This window comes from Notamacropus eugenii, chromosome 4 (assembly GCF_028372415.1).
Source record: "Notamacropus eugenii isolate mMacEug1 chromosome 4, mMacEug1.pri_v2, whole genome shotgun sequence".
Taxonomy (NCBI): Eukaryota; Metazoa; Chordata; class Mammalia; order Diprotodontia; family Macropodidae; genus Notamacropus; species Notamacropus eugenii.
Genome location: NC_092875.1, coordinates 64,880,786 through 64,900,035, shown reverse-complemented (window position 1 = coordinate 64,900,035; position 19,250 = coordinate 64,880,786). Strand labels below are relative to the sequence as shown.

Genomic DNA, 19,250 nt, shown 5'->3' with positions numbered 1-19,250 from the left:
TATGTGCTGCACTGAGGTAATACCTGTAGAGTGCTTTGCAAACCTTAAAGACCATTATAAATGTCAGTGATGGCAATGATGATATTCTGTCTCATAAAGGGCCTTTCCAGTTCTGACCAGCCACGACTTTTATGACTTTAAGAATTTTCCCAATAGAATCTAAACTCCTTGAGGTTAGGGACTATTTGAAGGCAAAATTGACAGGTCTTGGCAACAGATTGGATATAGGGGGGAGGGAGTGTGAAGGTCAGTGAGGAATTGAGGATCACGCCTAGGAGAAAGCTGGGAGCCTGGCAGGATGTGGGTACCCTTGACAGTAAGAGATGAGGCAGGAGTAGGGGAGGGTGCAGCAGGAGACATAGTAAATTCAGCTTTGGACATGCTGAGTTTAAGATGCCTACTGGACATCCATCAGCTAATACTGCACCTGCCTAGCACATGGCAGCCAATCAACCTACTGAATTGAATTTTCTTCTTGTATTAAAACCAGTTTGACGGTTTTTCACTCCAACCTGGAAGCAGTCTTAGTCAATAGCAATTCAAGCTGTTTTCTTTGAATGTGGCAACTGAAAATTAGACCCAGTGCCTTTTTTGTGGGCATCTGCCCATTCTTGCTCTCAGAAAGATGTTAAGTGTCCCATTAAACCCTGGGGTGTCCACTTCACACTGTGCTAACTGGCTGTCAGAACGGTTGCTCTCACTGAATCTATTTCTCTTTCTCCCTCTCTCTTTCTGTCCCCCTCCTTCTCCATTTCCTTCACTCCCTTCCTCCCTCCCCATCCCTTCTGAATCCTAGGACACCAAGAATCCAGGCTCTTTGTGACTCGATCAGGGAGACTTGGGGCAATGCCACTCCTGAGAGGTAATGAAACTGATCTGGCTTTGAGCTTTCACTTCCTTCTCCCTCCCTGCCAAACAGGCCCTATAATTTGAGAATAAATGGTCAGTTGATTAAATTGAAGGGTAGAATTCTTTTGATCAAGTGAAAAGAAAGGGCTTCTAATCTATGGCTCACATGTCTTGAGGGCTTTATGGCTGACAAACAGTTGGGTTTTTTCCCCTACAAGAGCCCGCTGAAATAGGAAATGTGAACGTTATTCTCTCAGTTTTGCAAATGAAAAGAGTGAGGCCCCCCTGCCAGCTCCAACGTTTTACATTTGATGTTTTTCGAATCCCTTCTAATTCCAGCATTCTTCTGTGCGTGTTCTAACGTCCCTTCAGACTCTGAGTCTCTGTTCTAAGTGCCCTCCCTGCTCTGCTGTTCCAACTTCTGCATTATAAGGGTCTCCCTAGCTTTTATATTCTGTGTTTTCTGTTCTAGGTTCTCTTCTACCTCTAACCTGCTCTTTTATAAGGTCTCAGACAGTTCTGCCATCATATTTTCCAGGTCCTAGGGTCCCTCTGAAGCATGACGTTCTATGATCTAAAACTGAATAACTTGTCCAAGCTAACAACACAATTTAGTTGTTGATAAATGTTAAACCCAGGTCTCCCCAGTCCTGGTTCCAGTCCATTATACACTACTGCTCTCTGAGGAACTCATTACTAAGGGAGCCAAACAGGAAATGTTGGATACTGAGTTGGATAAAAATCTCCAGTTCTTTGCCATTTTTTTTTTTAAATACGCAGCAGTGACCTAAGAAAAGGCCATCAAATTGAGCTTGGGACATTGGGTCAAATCCAAAAAGATAAAATTTAATGTGATAAATATGAAGTCTTCTGTAGAGGCTAACAGGGTTGTTCAACCACTCCAATTTTCCCCTCACCGTATTACTAACTTATCGCCTGTATGGTGTTTTTAGTATAAAACTCTCCATCTCCACTTTGCAAATTCATATCAAAGGAACAATAATTCTCTCTCTCTCTCTCTCTCTCTCTCTCTCTCTCTCTCTCTCTCTCTCTCTCTCTCTCTCTCTCTCTGTTTCTCTCTGTCTCTGTCTGTTTCTGTCTTTTTGTCTCTCTGTCCCTGTTTCTCTATTTCTGTCTCTCTGTCTCGCTCTCCTTCAGCAACAAAGGACGAACACAATCCTGTGACTAGATGCAGCTGCTGGGTAACTCAGCTCCTCTCCTGTCTGCCTTCCCCTCTCCTTCCTTCTCCTCTCCAAAGTAAATTAGGATGGCCAAAAGATGTCCAGTTGACTTGGGTTTTACTGGTTGGATTCTTTCCCTTTCCCTTCCCCTTCCCCTTCCCTTTCCCCTGCTTTTCCTTTCCCAAACCCTTCAACCTACTGCACTCTGAAGCTTACACCACTGGGGCTCTGCCTAAGGGCTCTTCTGGATCCTCCTGGCTTAAGAGTGATTATCAATAGTAACTGTTGCTGTTTCCCTCCCAGTCTGATGTCTTTCTTTTTCTTTGCCTCATTAAAGGGGCCATGCCCTGGTTACTTCTTAAACAGGCCTATTCAATAAATGGGTGTTACCTCACCCTAAGTGAGTACCTGCATAGACCTTGGCCTAAAGGGGCCAAAGTCTCCCAGTGCATCCTGGATCATCTCCAGTCATCCTGATGAGTATCTGGTCCCTGGATTCAAAAGGCTCTGGAGAACTGAGGCTGGTGACCTTGCACAGCTGTCCCTCACTCAAAACAAAGTCAAGTGCAAGTCATATCATCATTTCTCAGATGACATGGTCTTTTTCAGCAACAAAAGATGAACACAACCTTGTTTCTCTCTTTCTCTCTCTCTGTCTATCACTATCTGTCTCTGTCTCTCTCTTTTAAGCTATGAGCCCCAACCAGAGAAGTGTTCTGGCAAAACACTTCAGTTTTAGATTTATCTTGTCCTCTTCTCTATGGGTCTTTCCCCTCAATTGCCTCTTTTCAACTGCATTTTCAATAAGTATACCCAGACTAGAAAAGTGTTATGGTTAATACAAAAGTGGGTAACCAAGAGTGTAAGTTATCCCTTTAACATCAGGATCATGGTGCCTGTGTGATCTGGAAATATCTTTATAAAATTTTTTCGCACTCCCTTCATACCAGAGAAGAAGTCTGGATTATTATGATGTTAAAAGATCATATATGTTCATATTATACAATACTATGTATGTATTTTATGCATTTCTGAATTTCTAAACGTGTTCTGTGTCATCGGCTGGCCTTCATGTGTTGTCTGCAACTTCCGCAAAAGTCTTAAAAAATTCCCACTTAATTTCTTATGCCAATCCATAATATATCGAAATTGCAGTGGGAAAAGTCACAGTATGGAGGGGATGACTATGTGTACTTTAAGTTCTATTAACTTGCCCAAGGTAGGAAAAGAGATATGCAATTATTTGGGGTTTATAGTCCAAGCAAGTTTCAGCAACATAGTGTCTGTCAGTCCCAACACTCCCCATACCTGCAGGTCTGAAAAAGTCTCATTCCCCAAAGCGCAGACCCCTTTGTGTGGCTGCCTCATTTGTGTTCATGTGTTTTCTCCCAGTCTCCTACGTGTCCTCCGACACATCTTGTCAGGACCTGGCTTCTTTTTCAATTTTAACTTCTGCCTCCACTGACTAACCTGATTTTTAAAATTTTTAAATTACATTTCTTATTATCAAATGTTTATTTTTCCCCTCCAATAGGAAAAAGAAAGACAAAGCCCTTGTAACAAATAAATATAGTTAAACAAGATAACTTCACCATTGGCCATATCCAAAAATGTGTCTCATTCTGCATCTTAGTCCATCACCTGTCAGTCTGTCAGAAGGTGGGTCATCATTGGACCTCTGGAAAAAATGGTTGATTTGAGTTGTGTTGATCAGAGTTCATAAGTATTTCCAAATTGTTTGATTTTACAGTACTGATGTTATATGTAGAACAAACGGATTTCCTGGTTTCTCCCACTTCACTTGGCCTCAGTCTATAGGTTTTCCCAGGTTCTCTTCATTTCTTATAGCACAATCACATTCCATCACATTCAGATACCATAATGTATTCAGTTATTCTCATTGATGGGTATCCCTTTTACTTCTAGTTCTTTATCACTACAAAAAAAATCTGCTATAAATATTTTTGCATGTACAGGGCCTTCTCTTCTTTTTTGGTCTCTTTAAAATATGAGTTGATTAGTATAAACTGACTTTTAAAGCTCCCTCCACCTCCTCTGGCCGATCATTGTTCATTCTCTGGTGTTATTACCTTTTTGATTTGCTCTGAGGACTTGTCTACATTTCATACAAGGATCCCTTACCCTTTCCTGGATTGCAATAATCAACTTCACAAATATAAAATGAGGGAGGCATGGTTGAATAATAGTTTGTCTGAGAAGGACCTGAGGGCCTTAGTGGACTAAAAGCTCCATATGAATTAATAGGGTAGAAAGCTAATGTCATCTCAGACCTCAGTAAGAGAGGCATGGCACTTGGAAACAAGGCACTGGTAATAATTAGTCCCATTGTTCCCCTCCAACATTTGTCATTTCCCTTTTTTGTCATATTAGCTAATCTGATAGGTATATGGTGGTAGTTCAGAGTTGTTTTCATTTGCATTTCTTTAATCAATAATAATTTGAGCATTTAAAAAAATATATAATTTATTTTTTAGTTTTCAACATTCATTTCCACAAGAATTTGAATTCTAAATTTTCTTCCCATCTCTCCCCACCCCCACCCCAAGACTGCATGCACCCTATGCACCCCTTCTTCCAGTGTGCCTTCCCTTTTATTACCACCCTTCTTCCATTCCCCTCCCCTCTATTTTCCTGTAGGGCAAAATAGATTTCTATACCCCATTGCCTGTACATCTTATTTCCCAGTTGCATGCTAAAACATTTTTTAACATTCATTATTAAAACTTTGAGTTCCATATACTATCCCTTCCTCCCTCTTCACCCATCCTCATTGAGAAAGCAAGCAATTCAATATGTCATACATGTGTAACCAAGTAAAATACTTCCATAATAGTTATGTTGTGAAAAATTAACCACATTTCCCTCTATCCTATCCTGCTCTCCATTTATCCCATTCTCTCCCTTAACCTATCCACCCACAATAATGTTTGTTTCTGATTATCCCTTTCTCCAATTTGTTGTCCCTTCTATTATCTTCTCTATCCTGTCCCCTTCCTCCTGCCTTCCTGTAGGGTAAAATAGATTTCCATATCCAGTTGAGTGTGTGTTATTCTCTCCTTAAGCCAAATCCCATGACAGCAAAGTTCACTTATTTCCATTCATCTCCCTCCTCTTCCCCTCCATTGTAAAAACTCTTTCTTGCCTCTTATGTCAGATGATTTGCTACATTCTACCTCTCCCTTTCTCTTACTCTTAGTACATTCCACTCAACAATAAATTTTATTTTTTAGGCATTCTCCCTTCATATTCAGCTCACAGTACCCTCTGTCTATGTGTGTGTATACACACACATACATACACCCATGTACATATACATACATACTCATACACACCTACATATATATGTTCCCTTTAACTACCCTAATATAGAAAAAGGTCTCATGAGTTACACATATCATCTTTCCATGTAGGAATGTAAATAGTTCAACTCTAATAAGTCTCTTATGGCTTCTCTTTCCTGTTTACCTTTTCATGTTTCTCTTGATTCTTGTATTTGAAAGTCAGATTTTTAATTTAGCTCTGGTCTTTTCAATAAGAATTCTTGGAAGTCCTCTATTTCATTGAAATTCCATTCTTTTTCCCCTGAAGTATTATACTCAGTTTTACTTTGTAGATGATTCTTGGTTTTAATCCTATCTCCTTTGAACTCTGAAATATCATATTCTAAGCCCTGTAATCCCTTAGTGTAGAAACTGTTAAATGTTGTGTTATCCTGATTTTATTTCCACAATACTTGAATTGTTTCTTTCTGGCTGCTTGTAATATTTTCTCCTTGTCCTAGGAACTCTGGAATTTGGCTACAATATTCCTAGGAGTTTTCCTTTTGGGGTCTCTTTCAGGAGGTGATCAGATTCTTTCAATATCTATTTTACCCACTGGTTCTAGAATATCAGGGCAGTTTTCTTTGAGAGTTTCTTGGAAGATGATGTCTAGGCTCTTTTTTTGATCATGGTTTTCAGGTAGACTAATAATTTTTAAATTAGCTCTCCTGGATCTATTTTCCAGCTCAGTTGTTTTTCCAATGAGATATTTCGCTGTCTTCTATTTTTTCATTCTTTTCATTTTGTTTTATAATTTCTTGATTTCTCATAAAGTCATTAGCTTCCATGTTCTCCATTCTAATTTTTAAAGAACTGTTTTCTTCAGTGAGCTTTGGGACCTCTTTTTCCATTTGGCCAATTTTGTTTTTTAGGGCATTCTTCTCCTCATTGGCTTTTTGCACCTCTTTTGACATTTGGATTAGTCTATTTTTAAAGGCATTTTCTTCAGCACTTTTTTGGGTCTCCTTTAACAAGCTATGACTCGTTTTTCATGCTTTTCTTGCATCTCTATCATTTCTCTTCCCAATTTTTCCTCCACCTCTCTTACTTGATTTTCAAAATACTTTTTGATCTCTTCCATGGTCTGAGACCACTGCATATTTTTTTGGAGGCTTTGAATGTAGGGAGTCTTGATCTTACTGCCTTCCTCCAGTTGTATGTTTTGGTCTTCCTCTGGTTGTATGCTTTGCTCTTCTTTATCCAAAAGGATGGAAGAAAATACCTTTTCACTAAGAAAGTAACCTTCTATAGTCTTATTTTTCCCCCTTCGGGTATTTTCCAAGCCAATTATTTGACTTTTGAGGCCTTTGTCAAGTAGAGGGTATACTACGCTAGGCTTCAGAGGTTTTGTGCAGCTGTTCTCTGAGATATCTCTAGGGACCTGTAAAGTTTTCAGTTCCTCCAAAGTGGCACAGTCAAGGGATAGATATTTACTCCTCTCTTGGCTTATGCTCTGGTCTTTGAGCAACCAAAAACACTCTTTTCTGCCCTGGAACTGCAAGTAGGATTCACTCTCCAAAGCCACCAACAACTCTACCAAGCCAGTGCCAGTCAGTATTGAGACCCAGATCAGCCACTCAATTCTCCCAGGGTCTGTAGACTGAGAGCTCCAGAAGTGGATGATGCTGCCACAGTGGGTGCTGCCACCCTGGGGCTAGAGCTGCAGTCCAACCAACCTACCTTCTCAGCCAGGTGAAAGAACTTTCCCACTGACCTCCACTACAAGCCCACTGTGATAGATCTTTCCTGTTAACCTTCCAGGTTGTCTTGGGCTGGAAATCTGTTTCATTCCTTCATTGTGTGGCTTCTGCTGCTCTAGAATTTGTTTAGAGTCATATTAGAGTCATATTTTAAAAGCTTTGGGGAGAGAGTTTGAGAAGGCTCCTATTCCGTCATCTTAATTCTGCCCCCAACTTAGAGCATTTTTATATGACTATAGGTAGCTTTAATTTCTTCATCTGAAAACTGCCTGTTCACCTGCTTTGACCATTTATCAATTAGAAAATTACTTGTATTTATAAATTTGACTCCATTCTCTATATATTTGAGAAACAATGGCTTTGTAAGAGATGTTTATTGCAAAAAAAAAAAATTTCCCAGTTTTCTGCTTTCTTTTTAATTTTGATTGCATGTCTGTACATTTTGAAACAAATTTTCTTTTCTCTTCTTTCTCTTCTCACATTCCTTCTATATTCTGGTGCTTGCAGACACATGGCTTTCTCCTAAAGACCCCGTATCTTTGGACACCTCTTCTAGACTGCTCCTTTTCTCATGCCCTGTCCTCCCCAAAACCTCTGTCACAACAAGTCCAGGAGTAGAAGTCAGCATATAATTCTCCTCCCACTGTTGCTGGAATCAGGACGACCTGATTTCAAATCCAGTCTCAGAAACTTACTGGCTTTGTGTCCCTGGGCAAATTACTCAGCCTCAGCCTTAGTTTCCTCAACTATAAAATAAGGATTGTGATAGCACCTACCTCCCAGAGTTGTTGTGAGGATCAAATGAAATATTTATATGGCACTTAATTCAGTTCCTAGTATATAGTAGAACCTTAATAAATTCTTGTTCCTCTCTGTTCTCTTCCTTCTGCCACCATCTGTCTCCTTCTTTGAAGTTGACTCCATCCATTTATATCACCTGTCTGTATCATCCCACTCAGCATTGTCAAATGACCTCCACATCTTTTCTTCAAAGGTTCTCACTCTTACCTTATCTTTGCTGACTTAATATTCATGTTGATGACTTTTTAAACATGCTAAACTTCCCAATGTATTGATCTTCTCAGCTCTTCTCTCTGCCTTACAAACTTATAGGTGTGGTCACCTTTTAGCCCTCCACATTCCCTCTATGTTATATCTCCATGAGCTCCACCTTTGACATTGCCCAGTCTGGTCCTAATCTCCTACCTGCTATCTTTTTCCCTACTTTACCATTTCTTAATAACCTTTACCCCTCCCTGTTTTCCCTGTTATTCATCTCTGTTCTGCATCACTTCCTTCTCAAAATATAGATCCTCTACTTTACCATTTTAACGAGGCACCATCTTCCACCATACTTTTTCTGCTAATCCTCAACCCTAGGTCACCCCTGGTATCCATCCTCTCCACTTGCTGAGTACTGCTCCTGGGGGAAGTAATAAACAAAACTGTGATGAATCATACCATCTAATTGTAACTGGGCTCCCATCTCACTGCTGCTTAGTAATCATTTTATTATTCACCTCTGATCAACTCTATTAGAGCCAAAACTAGCATTTTTTCCCCAAGTCGGTGAAACTGGGGGAGAGATAGGAAGCATTCTTTCTGAGCTACTGAAAGGGGAAGGAAACCTGCTCCTGCAGAAGGAGGCCACTATCTCTACCACAGGAATAGGGTCAAGTAAGGACAAAGTACAAATTTTGGCATAGTGCTGCTAGAACCCACCCTAACGCAAAGCTCCATAGCCTTACCCTAGTTTCAATCCTACTCTCCACATAGGCTGTTTCAAGCTTTTTCCTCTCTCAAGCCCCACAATTCATTCCTATCTCTCAGTTTCAGAAGATGGTATCACCTCTTGGTTGGTTATTGTCCTTTGTGACCAAAGAGGATCAAAATGACATAACTATACTGGGGTAAAGGTACAGTGTGTCTGACTGTGGCCAATCAGACCAATAGGAACTCAGAAGATTCTACCATAGATTGGATAGAAATAGTCCATATGGGGGTGGAGGAGAAGGACACACATACTCTACCTCTTCCCCCATATCATATCCATAAAGAATGACTCTCAACAAATTCTAGAGTAGCAGAAGCCACAGAACAGTGGAATGAAGGAGATTTCCAGCCCAGGATGACCTGGAAGGCCAACGGGAAAGGTATGTTGCACTGGACTCAGAGTGGAGTGCAGCCCAGGCTTGGCCACATGGCACAGGGAGGAACAGGACCAGAGCAGGCCTCAGGAGTGGAATCCCCAGCAGCAGCAGCGGTTCTCAGATCCATCAACCAACAGGTGCCAAAGGCAGCTTCAGAGGTCAGTGAAAGGGCTTTTTCAGCTGGGCAAGAAGGGTGCAGGGTCCCCCCCTACCCCCAGCCCCAGGCAGCAGTGGCAGAGACAGCAGCCACAGCAATGGCAGCGCTCAGACGGCAGCCAGCGTCCATTTTTGGAGCCTTCAGCTTAAAGCCCCTGGGGGAATTGAGCAGCTGATCTTAATCTCAGCCTTGAGTGCTGGCCTGGCAGAACTGGAGGCAGTTGTGATGAAGGAATTCTACTACGCATAGATTCTGGGCAGAAAAGTTTCTGGTTGCTCCCAGACCAGTGCATAGGCTTGATTGTGCCACCTTGGAGGAACTGAGGTCCCCAGAGTATACCCTACTCTTGACAAAGTACCCAAAAGTCAAGTAACTGGTTGGGAAAATGCCCCAAAAAGGGAAAAAATGTAAGAATATAGAATGTTACTTTCTTGGTGAACAGGTATGTTCTCCTATCCTTTTGGATGAGGAAGAACAATGCTTACCACCAGGAGAAGAAGTAAAAGTCAAGGCTTCTGCATCCCAAACATCCAAAATAAATATTCAATGGTTTCAGGCCATGGAAGAGCTCAAAAAGAATTTTGAAAATCAAGTAAGAGAGGTGGAGGAAAAATTGACATGCTTTTCATGATTTTCTGGCATTGCTCTCATTTCTCTTCCCAATTTTTCCTTGCTAAAGGAGACCCAAAAAAATACTGAAGAAAATAGCACCTTAAAAAAAAAAGAAGAAAAAGAAAATAGCACCTTTAAAAATAGGCTAATTCAATTGGCAAAAGAGGTCCAAAAATCCAATGAGGAGAAAAATGCTTTAAAAAGCAGAATTAGCCAAATGAAAAAGGAGGTTCAAAAGCTCACTGAAGAAAATAGTTCTTTAAAAATTATAATGGAACGATGGAAGATAATGATTTTATGAGAAACCAAGAAATTACAAAATAAAACCAAAAGAATGAAAAAATGGAAGATAATGTGAAATATCTCATAAAAACAACTGACCTGGAAAATGGATTCAGGAGAGATAATTTAAAAATTATGGGACTACCTGAAAGCCATGATAAAAAAAAATAACCTAGACATCATTTTTCATGAAATTATCAAGGAAAACTGCCCTGATAGTCTAGAACCAGAGGGCAAAATATGTATTGAAAGAATCCACCAATCACCTCCTCAAAGAGATCCAAAAAGACAAACTCCTAGGAATGTTGTAGCCAAATTCCAGAGTTCCCAGGCCAAGAAGAAAATATTGCAAGCAGCTAGAAAGAAACAATGCAAGTATTGTAGAAATACAATCAAGATAACACAAGATCTAGCAACTTCTACATTAAGGGATCAGAGGGCTTAGAATATGATATTCCAGAAGTCAAAAGAATTAGGATTAAAACCAAGAATCACCTACCCAGTAAAACTGAAATACTTTCAGGGGAAAAAATGGTCATTCAATGAAATAGAGGAGTTTCAAACATTCTTGATGAAAAGACCAGAGCTGAAAAGAAAATTTGACTTTCAAACACAAGAATCAAGAGAAGCATGAAAAGGTAAACAGAAAAGAGAAATCATAAAGGACTTACTAAAGTTGAACTGTTTACATTCCTACATGGAAAGATAATATTTGTAACTCTTGAAACTTTTCTCGGTGTCTGGGTAGTTTGTGGGATTATACATAAACACACACACAGAGAGAGAGAGAGAGAGAGAGAGAGAGAGAGAATGGGTGAGTTGAATAGTAAGGGATCATACCTAAAAAAATAAAATTAAGGGGTAAGAGAGGAATATATTTGGAGGAGAAAGGGAGAAATGGAATGGGGCAAATTATCTCTCATAAAAGAGGCAAGAAAAAGCTTTTCAATGGAGGGGAAAAGGGGGGAGGTGAGAGGGAAAAAGTGAAGCTTACTCTCATCACATTTGGCTCAAGGAAGGAATAACATGCACACTCAGTTTAGTATGAAAACCTATATTACACTACAGGAAAGTAGGGGAGAAGAGAGTAAGTGGGGGGGATGATTTCCATAAAAATGAAATGGGAGGGGAAATGGGAAGAGGGAGCAATTAGAAGTAAACATTCTTGAGGAAGGACAAAGTCAAAAGAAAGAACAGAAGAAATGGGGGGAAGGATAGGATGGAGGGAAATATAGTTAGTCTTACACAACATGACTATTATGGAAGTCATTTGCAAAACTACACATATATAGCCTATATTGAATTACTTGCCTTCTCAGTGGGGAAGGGTGGGTAGGGAGGAAGGAAGAGGAGTAGGAACTCAAAGTTTTAAGAACAAATGTTGAGAATTGTTTTTGCATACAACTGGGAAATAAGAAATATAGATAATAGGGTATAGAAATTTATCTTGCCCTACAGGACAAAAGAGAAGATGGGGATAAGGGAAGGGAGGGATGTTAGAAGGGAAGGCAGATTGGTGTAAGGGGTAATCAGAATACTCAGCATTTGAGGGGGGGGAGGGGAGAGATGGGGGGAAAATTTGGAACTCAAAATTTTGTGGAAATGAATGTTGAAAACTTAAAATAAATTAATTAATTTTTTGAAAAAGAAATAGTCCATATGAACATTTGATATGGAAATGTCTCTAAATTTGTGCAGTTTATATTTCTTTTGAGTTACTGAAGTTCTGTTTTGTTCATAGAGCACAGCACCTTCTTTGACATGGGCATGCCGTGCTGGGTGGTTCTGTGCCAGTGTCTTCCATGTCTCATAATAGATTCCAAAGTTCTTCAGAGACTTTGAGCATGTCCTTGTATCACTTCTTCTGACCTCCATGTGACTGTTTGCCTTATGTGAGTTCTCCATTAAATAATCTTTTAGGCAAATGTGTTTGGCATTTGAACAAAGTGGCCAGCTGTAGAGTTTCTTCAATACAGCTTGAATAATTGGCAGTTCAGCCCTAAAAAGGACCCTAGTGTCTGGTACCTTATTTTGTCAGGTGACCTTCAGAATCTTCCTAAGACACTGGTAGACTGTCCAGATTTCAAAGGCATGCAACAATGAGGTCAGCACAATGGCTTTGTAGAACCTTCATTTTGGTAGTCAATCTAACACCTCTTCTCTCCCACATTTTCCTTCAGAACCTCCCAAACACTGAGCTAGCTCTGACAATGTGTATGTCAACCTCATCCTCCATGTGAACATTCCTGGAAAGTGTACTGCCAAGTAAGTGACCTTATCCACAACTTTCAAATCACTGTAACCAATGGTTCCACTTATGGATGGTGTGGTGCTGGCTGATGGAGAACCTTTATTTTCTGCAAGTTAATTGTTAGGTCAAAATTAGCACAAGCAACAGAGAATTGATCCATATTCTGTTTCAATTCAGCCTCAGAAACTGTACCTTCTGCAAACAAAACGTCATGCATTAACTCTCCCTCCACTTTAGTCTGGCTTTGTAGCTTTTCAAGTTAAATAATTTACCATCAGTGGCAAAGCTGACTTTCATACCATTTTCATCCTTGTGGAAGGCATAGAACACCATCATGGAAAACATTGTGCTAAAAAGCAGAGGAACAAGCATGCAGCTCTGCTTCACTCCATTGATGACTGGGAAATTGTGAGAGTATTGTCCATTAACCATAACCCATGCAAGCATGCCATCATGAAACTGATATGCAATTCTGATGAACTTCTCTGGGCAACCAAATTTTACTATGATCTCCCACAAGCCCTCACAACTGACAATATCAAAGGCCTTGGTCAGACTGATGAACACTGTGTACCAAACTCAGTTCTACTCCTGGCATTTCTCCTGGAATTGTCAGGCTATAAACACCATATTGACCTTTCCTTGGCCCTTTCTGAAGCCACATGGCTATCAGGTAGATGACTATCTTCCAGGTGAAAGATCAGCCCATTAAGAAGGACTCTGGCTAAATTCTTGCCAGCAATAACTAAGAGAGAGACCTTCCTATGATTGTCACAGGACAACCTATTTCCTTTTCCTTTATAGAAATGAACAATGGAGGCATCCTTGAATTCCCAGGGAATAATCTCCTTTTGCCATATGACTTGGAAGATTTCAGAAAGCTTTTGTGTGAGCAGTGAACCCCTGCCTTGTAAATCGCAGCTGGAGTAGAATCAGCACCAGGCACTTTACTACATGAGAGGAGTCTAATGGCATTCAAAACCTCTTCTTCAGTTGGAAGTTCAGCTAGAGAGGGATTAACTTCAACCTGAGGTATATGGTCCATGGCTTCAGCAATGGTTGATACGTTCTGCTATGGAATTGTTCAGCCTATCTCTCCAGGATCATGTCCTTATCACTAATCAATATTGCTCCATCATTGCTGAGCACTTGACATGCGCTATAAGTCTTTGGCCCATAAATAGCCTTCAGGGCATCATAAAAGCTCTTTGAATTTTTACTATTAGTATAAATCTGAATTTCATCTGCCTTTTTACTGAGCCAAGAATCCTGTATATCTCTAAACTTCACTTGCACTTTACTTTTGATGGACTTAAACTCTGCCTTCTTAGAGATGGATAAACTCTGCTTCTGGTAAACCCTGTGGGATTCTCATTTTTCACTTAGCAGCCTCTGGATTTCCCCATAACTTTCATCAAATCAGTCAATATTGGTGAGTGTTCTGGCCTGGATGAGTAAATATGGTACTGTACACCAAATCCCTGAAAGCTGCCCGCTCTTTTTCTGCTCCAATATTGCCAAATACTCAGCAACAAACTGTTCATGCTAGGAGAAGCACTTTAATCTGTTGACATTAAGTCTTCCAGTAGTCATCTTGCCTTGAGGTCACCACCTCTGATGAATGTGATTGTTTAACTTGGAGAGGATAACTCTATGATCAGACACATAGCCCTTGTCACTCTCACATCCTGTCCGTCTGTTCTCTTTACAATGACATAGTGTATTAAATGCCAATGTTTGCTTGGAGAGTACCTCCACAAAGTTTTAATGTATTTAGGTAAATGGAAGACACTGTTGGTGATGAGAAAGTCATAAGACACAGAAATCTTCAGTGGTAAGTGACTGTTGTTGCTATTTTTAATTACATTCCTCCCAAGGACTCCCTGCCATGTCTGATAGACTGTGCCTGCTCTGGCGTTAAAGTTACCTAGAATTACAAGCTTGCCTTCTTTCAGCATATTGATGATGAGGGGTCTCCAGGTCTTCATAAAATCTTTCTTTGACCTCCTCAGGGTTCATCCATCACGGTGTGAGCATATGAACTGATAATGGTGGCATGGAGCTTTCCTGCATTGTCAGGAGCCCGTTATTCACTCCTTTGGGAAAGCATACAAGTTTGTTGACTGGATTAATTTTGATTAAGAAAACTATGCCAGCTTCATGGAGCTACCGATCACTGCAACCACTCCAGAGAAAATGTGCATCCAGCTCTGACTTCAGTAAGCTGGCCTTCATTGGCCAGCTTTGTTTCACTCAGGACTGTTATTTGAATGTGATACCTGCTGAGTTCTCTCACAACAAGAGCCATTTGTCTTTCAGGTCTACTGGATTTCTTATTGTCCATAAGCATGTGCGCATTCCATGTACTAATGGTGAGGGAAATAATTTTTTAAGTTAATTTATTTATTTTTAGTTTTCAACATTCGCTTTCATAAATTTTAAATTTTCTCTACTTCCCTCCCCTTCTCCCTTCCCAAGATGGCATGCAATCTGGTATAGGTTCTACATATACATTCCTATTAAACATATTTTTATATTAGTCATACTGTGTAGAAGAATTATACCAAATGGGAGAAACTATGAGAAAGGAAAAAAAGAAAATAGTCTGCTTCACTCTGCTTTGAGACTCCATAGTTCTTTCTCTGGATGTGGATGACATTTTCCATCATGAGTCCTTTGGAATTGTTTTAGGTCTGAGAAGGACTAAGTCTATCAAAATCAGTCATCTCACACTGTGGCTGTTACTGCGTACAATGTTCTCCTGGTTCTGTTTACTTCACACAGCATCAGTTTATATAAGTCTTTCCAGTTTTTTCTGAAGTCCGCCTGTCCATCATTTCTTATAGCACAATAGTATTCCATTACCTTCATATAACACAACTTCTTCAACCATTCATAGGGAATAATGTTTTTTTATTAGTTAATTTATTTATTTTTAGTTTTCAACATTCACTTCCAGAAGCTTTAAATTTTCTCCCTCTCCCTCCCCACTTCCTCCCCAAGATGGCTTGCAATCTGATATAGGCTCTATACATACATTCCTATTAAACACATTTTCACATTGGTAAAAATATGGAATGCTTCACAAATTTGAGGGTAATCCTTGCACAGAGGCCATACTAATCTTCTCTGTATCATTCCAATTTTAGTATTATGCGCTGCTGAAGCAAGCATAATGGGAATCATTTTTGCAAAAGTCTTTGTACATTTTTTAATTTCAGCTGAAGAGTAGTGCCCCTGCCTGGTGCAGTAAGCAGACCAGGGTTAGGTTATGTGAAGCAGATAATTTTTAGGGCACTTTTTCTAGCACCTTCCTCATACCATGAGAAAAGCAATGCAGTCCTTTAAAAAAAATTCTGAATCCCACTGCTGCTTCAGTTCAGTGAGAAGATGACCCTGTGGTTTAGGCCGCCTCTGTGTGAGGTTGTGACTACAGCTCCCAGTGCATCCTCACCTGTTTCTCTGTCACTTACCCATCACCACAGGACTTTGAGGTAGATAAAAATGCTAAAATGGTATGGGTGATGTATTTTGACGCACATAAATTGGATTTAAGTGAGGTAGAGTTGCACAAAGTCGTTGACCTCACTCTTTCTTCCAGAGTCATTGAAGTTCAGTGGCAAGATACAAGTCAGTACAACTGGCAATGGCCCAGGATGCAGTGGATGACCTTGGCATCTTCAATCTCTAACCAGGCTCTAAGCGCTCCATAGCACCTGCTTCAGCTGCCTTCATAGTTATTAGAACAAATCATTCCACCCATAACACCAGGAGAAGTCTTCACTTACTTAAGGTAGAAACTCCCCTAACTCCCTGACAGATCTGAGGCATATAGGTTACCCTCAACCTGGTTTGGTTCATCTGTTGAAATAGTTTACCAGGGTGTGGCTACCGCACATGCTGCAGCTTCTTGGAGCCACAGGTGAGAGGTGGGTGACTAGTGGACACCAAAGATGTTTGAGGAGCCCTGGAAAGGCTAGTCAAACTCTCACACCAGAGGTGTTGATCCTCCCTGAACACCCCATACAACCAATTATCTGAGGGTAGTAAGCAGAGGAATAAGATATGATAATGAATGCAAGTTGGAGGGGAAGGAAAAGAGAATGGAGGAAAGAAGGCCCAAATAGGAGGTTGTTGCAGGAATATTGTAATATATTGTAATAGGTGTATAAGAAGATTGTGGCCGTGGGAATAGGGAAGAAGACCCAGATGCTAGAGACACTATGGCGCTGGGATCAACAGGCCTTAGTAGCTGATGGGATACTGGGGATGCAGGGTAGTCAAAAGGAAGAGGGATGAGTTAAGATAACACTGAGATTTCAACCTGGGTGGCCTGGATCCAGCATGGTAGGGCCAATGTGACTGCTGGCTAGAGTGAGATTACAAGTTGATGAAAGGGAAGGAGAGTGCTAGGATTCTGGATGAAGCAATGATTGTCCAGGTGGGCAATGTGGTCCCTGTGAAGCCAGAGGAAACCTGGGCTGGACTGTCCAGGATGCACCTGAAAGACTTCTGAAAGGGACCCAGCATCCTTGACCATCTCCTTATGGACCAATTGGCCACAGAGTGTTCCCCCAAACTTAACCCCTGACACCATTTCATCTATGTAAGTGCTTGTGTTGAATTGATTAAGAGAAGTGAACTTGGAGAGGAGATGAATTAGAAGTGCTGAACCAAGATGTTTTTAGTCATGGCTAATGTTTGAATTATTTTTCTGGACTATTCTTATTTGTTACAAGGGAGAGCTTCTATATGGAGTAGAAGGCTATGGGCTACTGGCTACTGATAGAGATGCAAAAAAAAAGAGTATTAATAAAACATTTAAAAAATTTTCTTGAAGTTGTACTGGACTTTGAGTCAGGAGATCAGGGTTCTGATCTTGGACTAGTTACTTCTATTTGCTAAGCCTGAATTTCCTCATCTCTTAAAAAAAAAATATGGTGTATGCTCACAATCCTTCCCTCATAGTCTTGTGATGGGCAAAGTGTTTTATAAATCTTAAAGTGCTACATGAATAATGTTGTCTCTCTGTTTTTGGGGGTCAAACTGTGATTTCCTGATGTGAGGAATCTCCCTGGTATGGAAACTCCCTTCACTGATACAGATTGCCAACTCTCCCATAATTCATAGTCTGAGATGGTTCTCCAGGATGCTGAGAAATTACGTGACTTACTAATGCTCATCCAGACAGTGTGTGCAATAGGCTAGACAGGAGGCCAGGTCTTCTGACTCCAAGGCTGGTTCTCTGTCTACTACACTTCATTATTACTCAATCAATAAACATTTATTAAATGCTTATTATGTCCCAGGCACTCTGCTAAGGGCTGGACATACAAAGAAGGGCAAAAATCAAGGACCTACAATTACAATTTAATGGGGGAGACAAAAAGCAAACAAATAGAAACAAAGCAAGCTCTATACAGGATAAATAGGAAATGATTAGCAGAGAGAAGGCACTGGGATTAAGAGGGATTCGGAAGGCCTCCTCCTGTAGAAGGTAGGACTTTAGCTGGGACTTAAAGGAAGCCAGGGAGGTCAGTAGTTTGAGTAGAGGAGTGTTCTTGGCATGGGGACAGTCAGAAAAAAATACCAAGAGCCCAAAGATGGAGTGTTTTGTGTATGGAGCAGCCAGGGAGTCAATATCACTGGATACAAGAGTCCATTTCAGGAATAAGGTATAAGAAGACTGGAAAGATGGGGGGGCGGGGGGGGTGGGGGTTAGGTTATGAAGGTCTTTGAGTGCCAAACAGAGCAATTTGCTCCTGGAGGCAATAGGAGTCATTAGAGTTTATTGAATAGGGGGGAGTGACAAGACAGGACCTACAATTTAGAAAAATCACTTGAGTGGCTGAATGGAGGATGGATTGAAATGGGGAAAGACTTGAGACAGCAGGTTATTGAAATAGTTCAGATGTGAGGTGATGAGGATCTTCAGTAGAGTGGGGATAGTGTCAGAGAGAAGAGGTTATATTCCAGAGATGCTGCAAAGGTGAGACTGAGAGGCTTTGGCATCAGCTTGGATGTGGGGGGGTAGGAGATAGGGAGGAGTCCAGGTTAATTCCTAGTTTGGGATCCTGAAGGATAGGAAGACGGTGTTGCCCTCTACAGTAATAGGGAAGGGGGGGCGGGGTTTGGGGGAAAGATAATGAATTTTATTCTGGACATATTGAGTTTAAGATGTCTACTGACTATCCAGCTTGAAATATATAAAAGGTAGCTAGAGATGCAAGATTGGAGGTTGTGGCAGGAAAGACAGATGTAAGAATCTTCAGCATAGAGATGGTAATTAAATCAATAGGAGCTTATGAGATCACCAAGTGAAGAAGTATAGAGGGAGAGAAGAAGAGAGCCTAGGACAGAGACTTGAAGGACACCTACGGTTAGAGGGTGTAAGATGGAAGATCCAGCAAAGGAGACAGAGAAGGAATGGTCAGAGAGGTAGGAGGAGAACCAGGAGAGGGTGGTATCTTGAATATCTAGAGAAAAGAGTGTTTCAAAGAAGAGAGAGTGATCCACAGTGTCAAAGGCCACAGAGAGATGAAAGAGAATGAGAAAAGAAGAAAGGCCATTGGGTTTGGCAACTAAGAGATCCTTAGTAACTTTGTAGAGAGCAGTTTTGGTGGCATGATAAAGTCAGAAGCCAGATTGTAAGGGATTAAAAAGAAAGTGAGAGGAATGAAAATGAAGGATGGCCTTTTCAAGGAGTCTAGCCACAAAGGGCAGAAGA

At 40.7% G+C, this 19,250-nt stretch overlaps 1 long non-coding RNA gene and 1 other non-coding gene across 2 annotated transcripts; one reads left to right on the top strand and one right to left on the bottom strand.

The window, feature by feature from the left end:
• The first annotated feature begins 672 nt into the window (after positions 1-672).
• Positions 673-17,479, top strand: LOC140499721 (uncharacterized). The gene is made up of 4 exons (XR_011965520.1): positions 673-862; positions 12,453-12,537; positions 13,328-14,895; positions 16,125-17,479. It is a non-coding gene; the product is annotated as an uncharacterized lncRNA (long non-coding RNA).
• On the bottom strand, positions 15,590-15,692 carry LOC140502957 (U6 spliceosomal RNA). The gene has a single exon (XR_011966674.1). It is a non-coding gene; the product is annotated as a U6 spliceosomal RNA (small nuclear RNA).
• Positions 17,480-19,250: the final 1,771 nt, after the last annotated feature.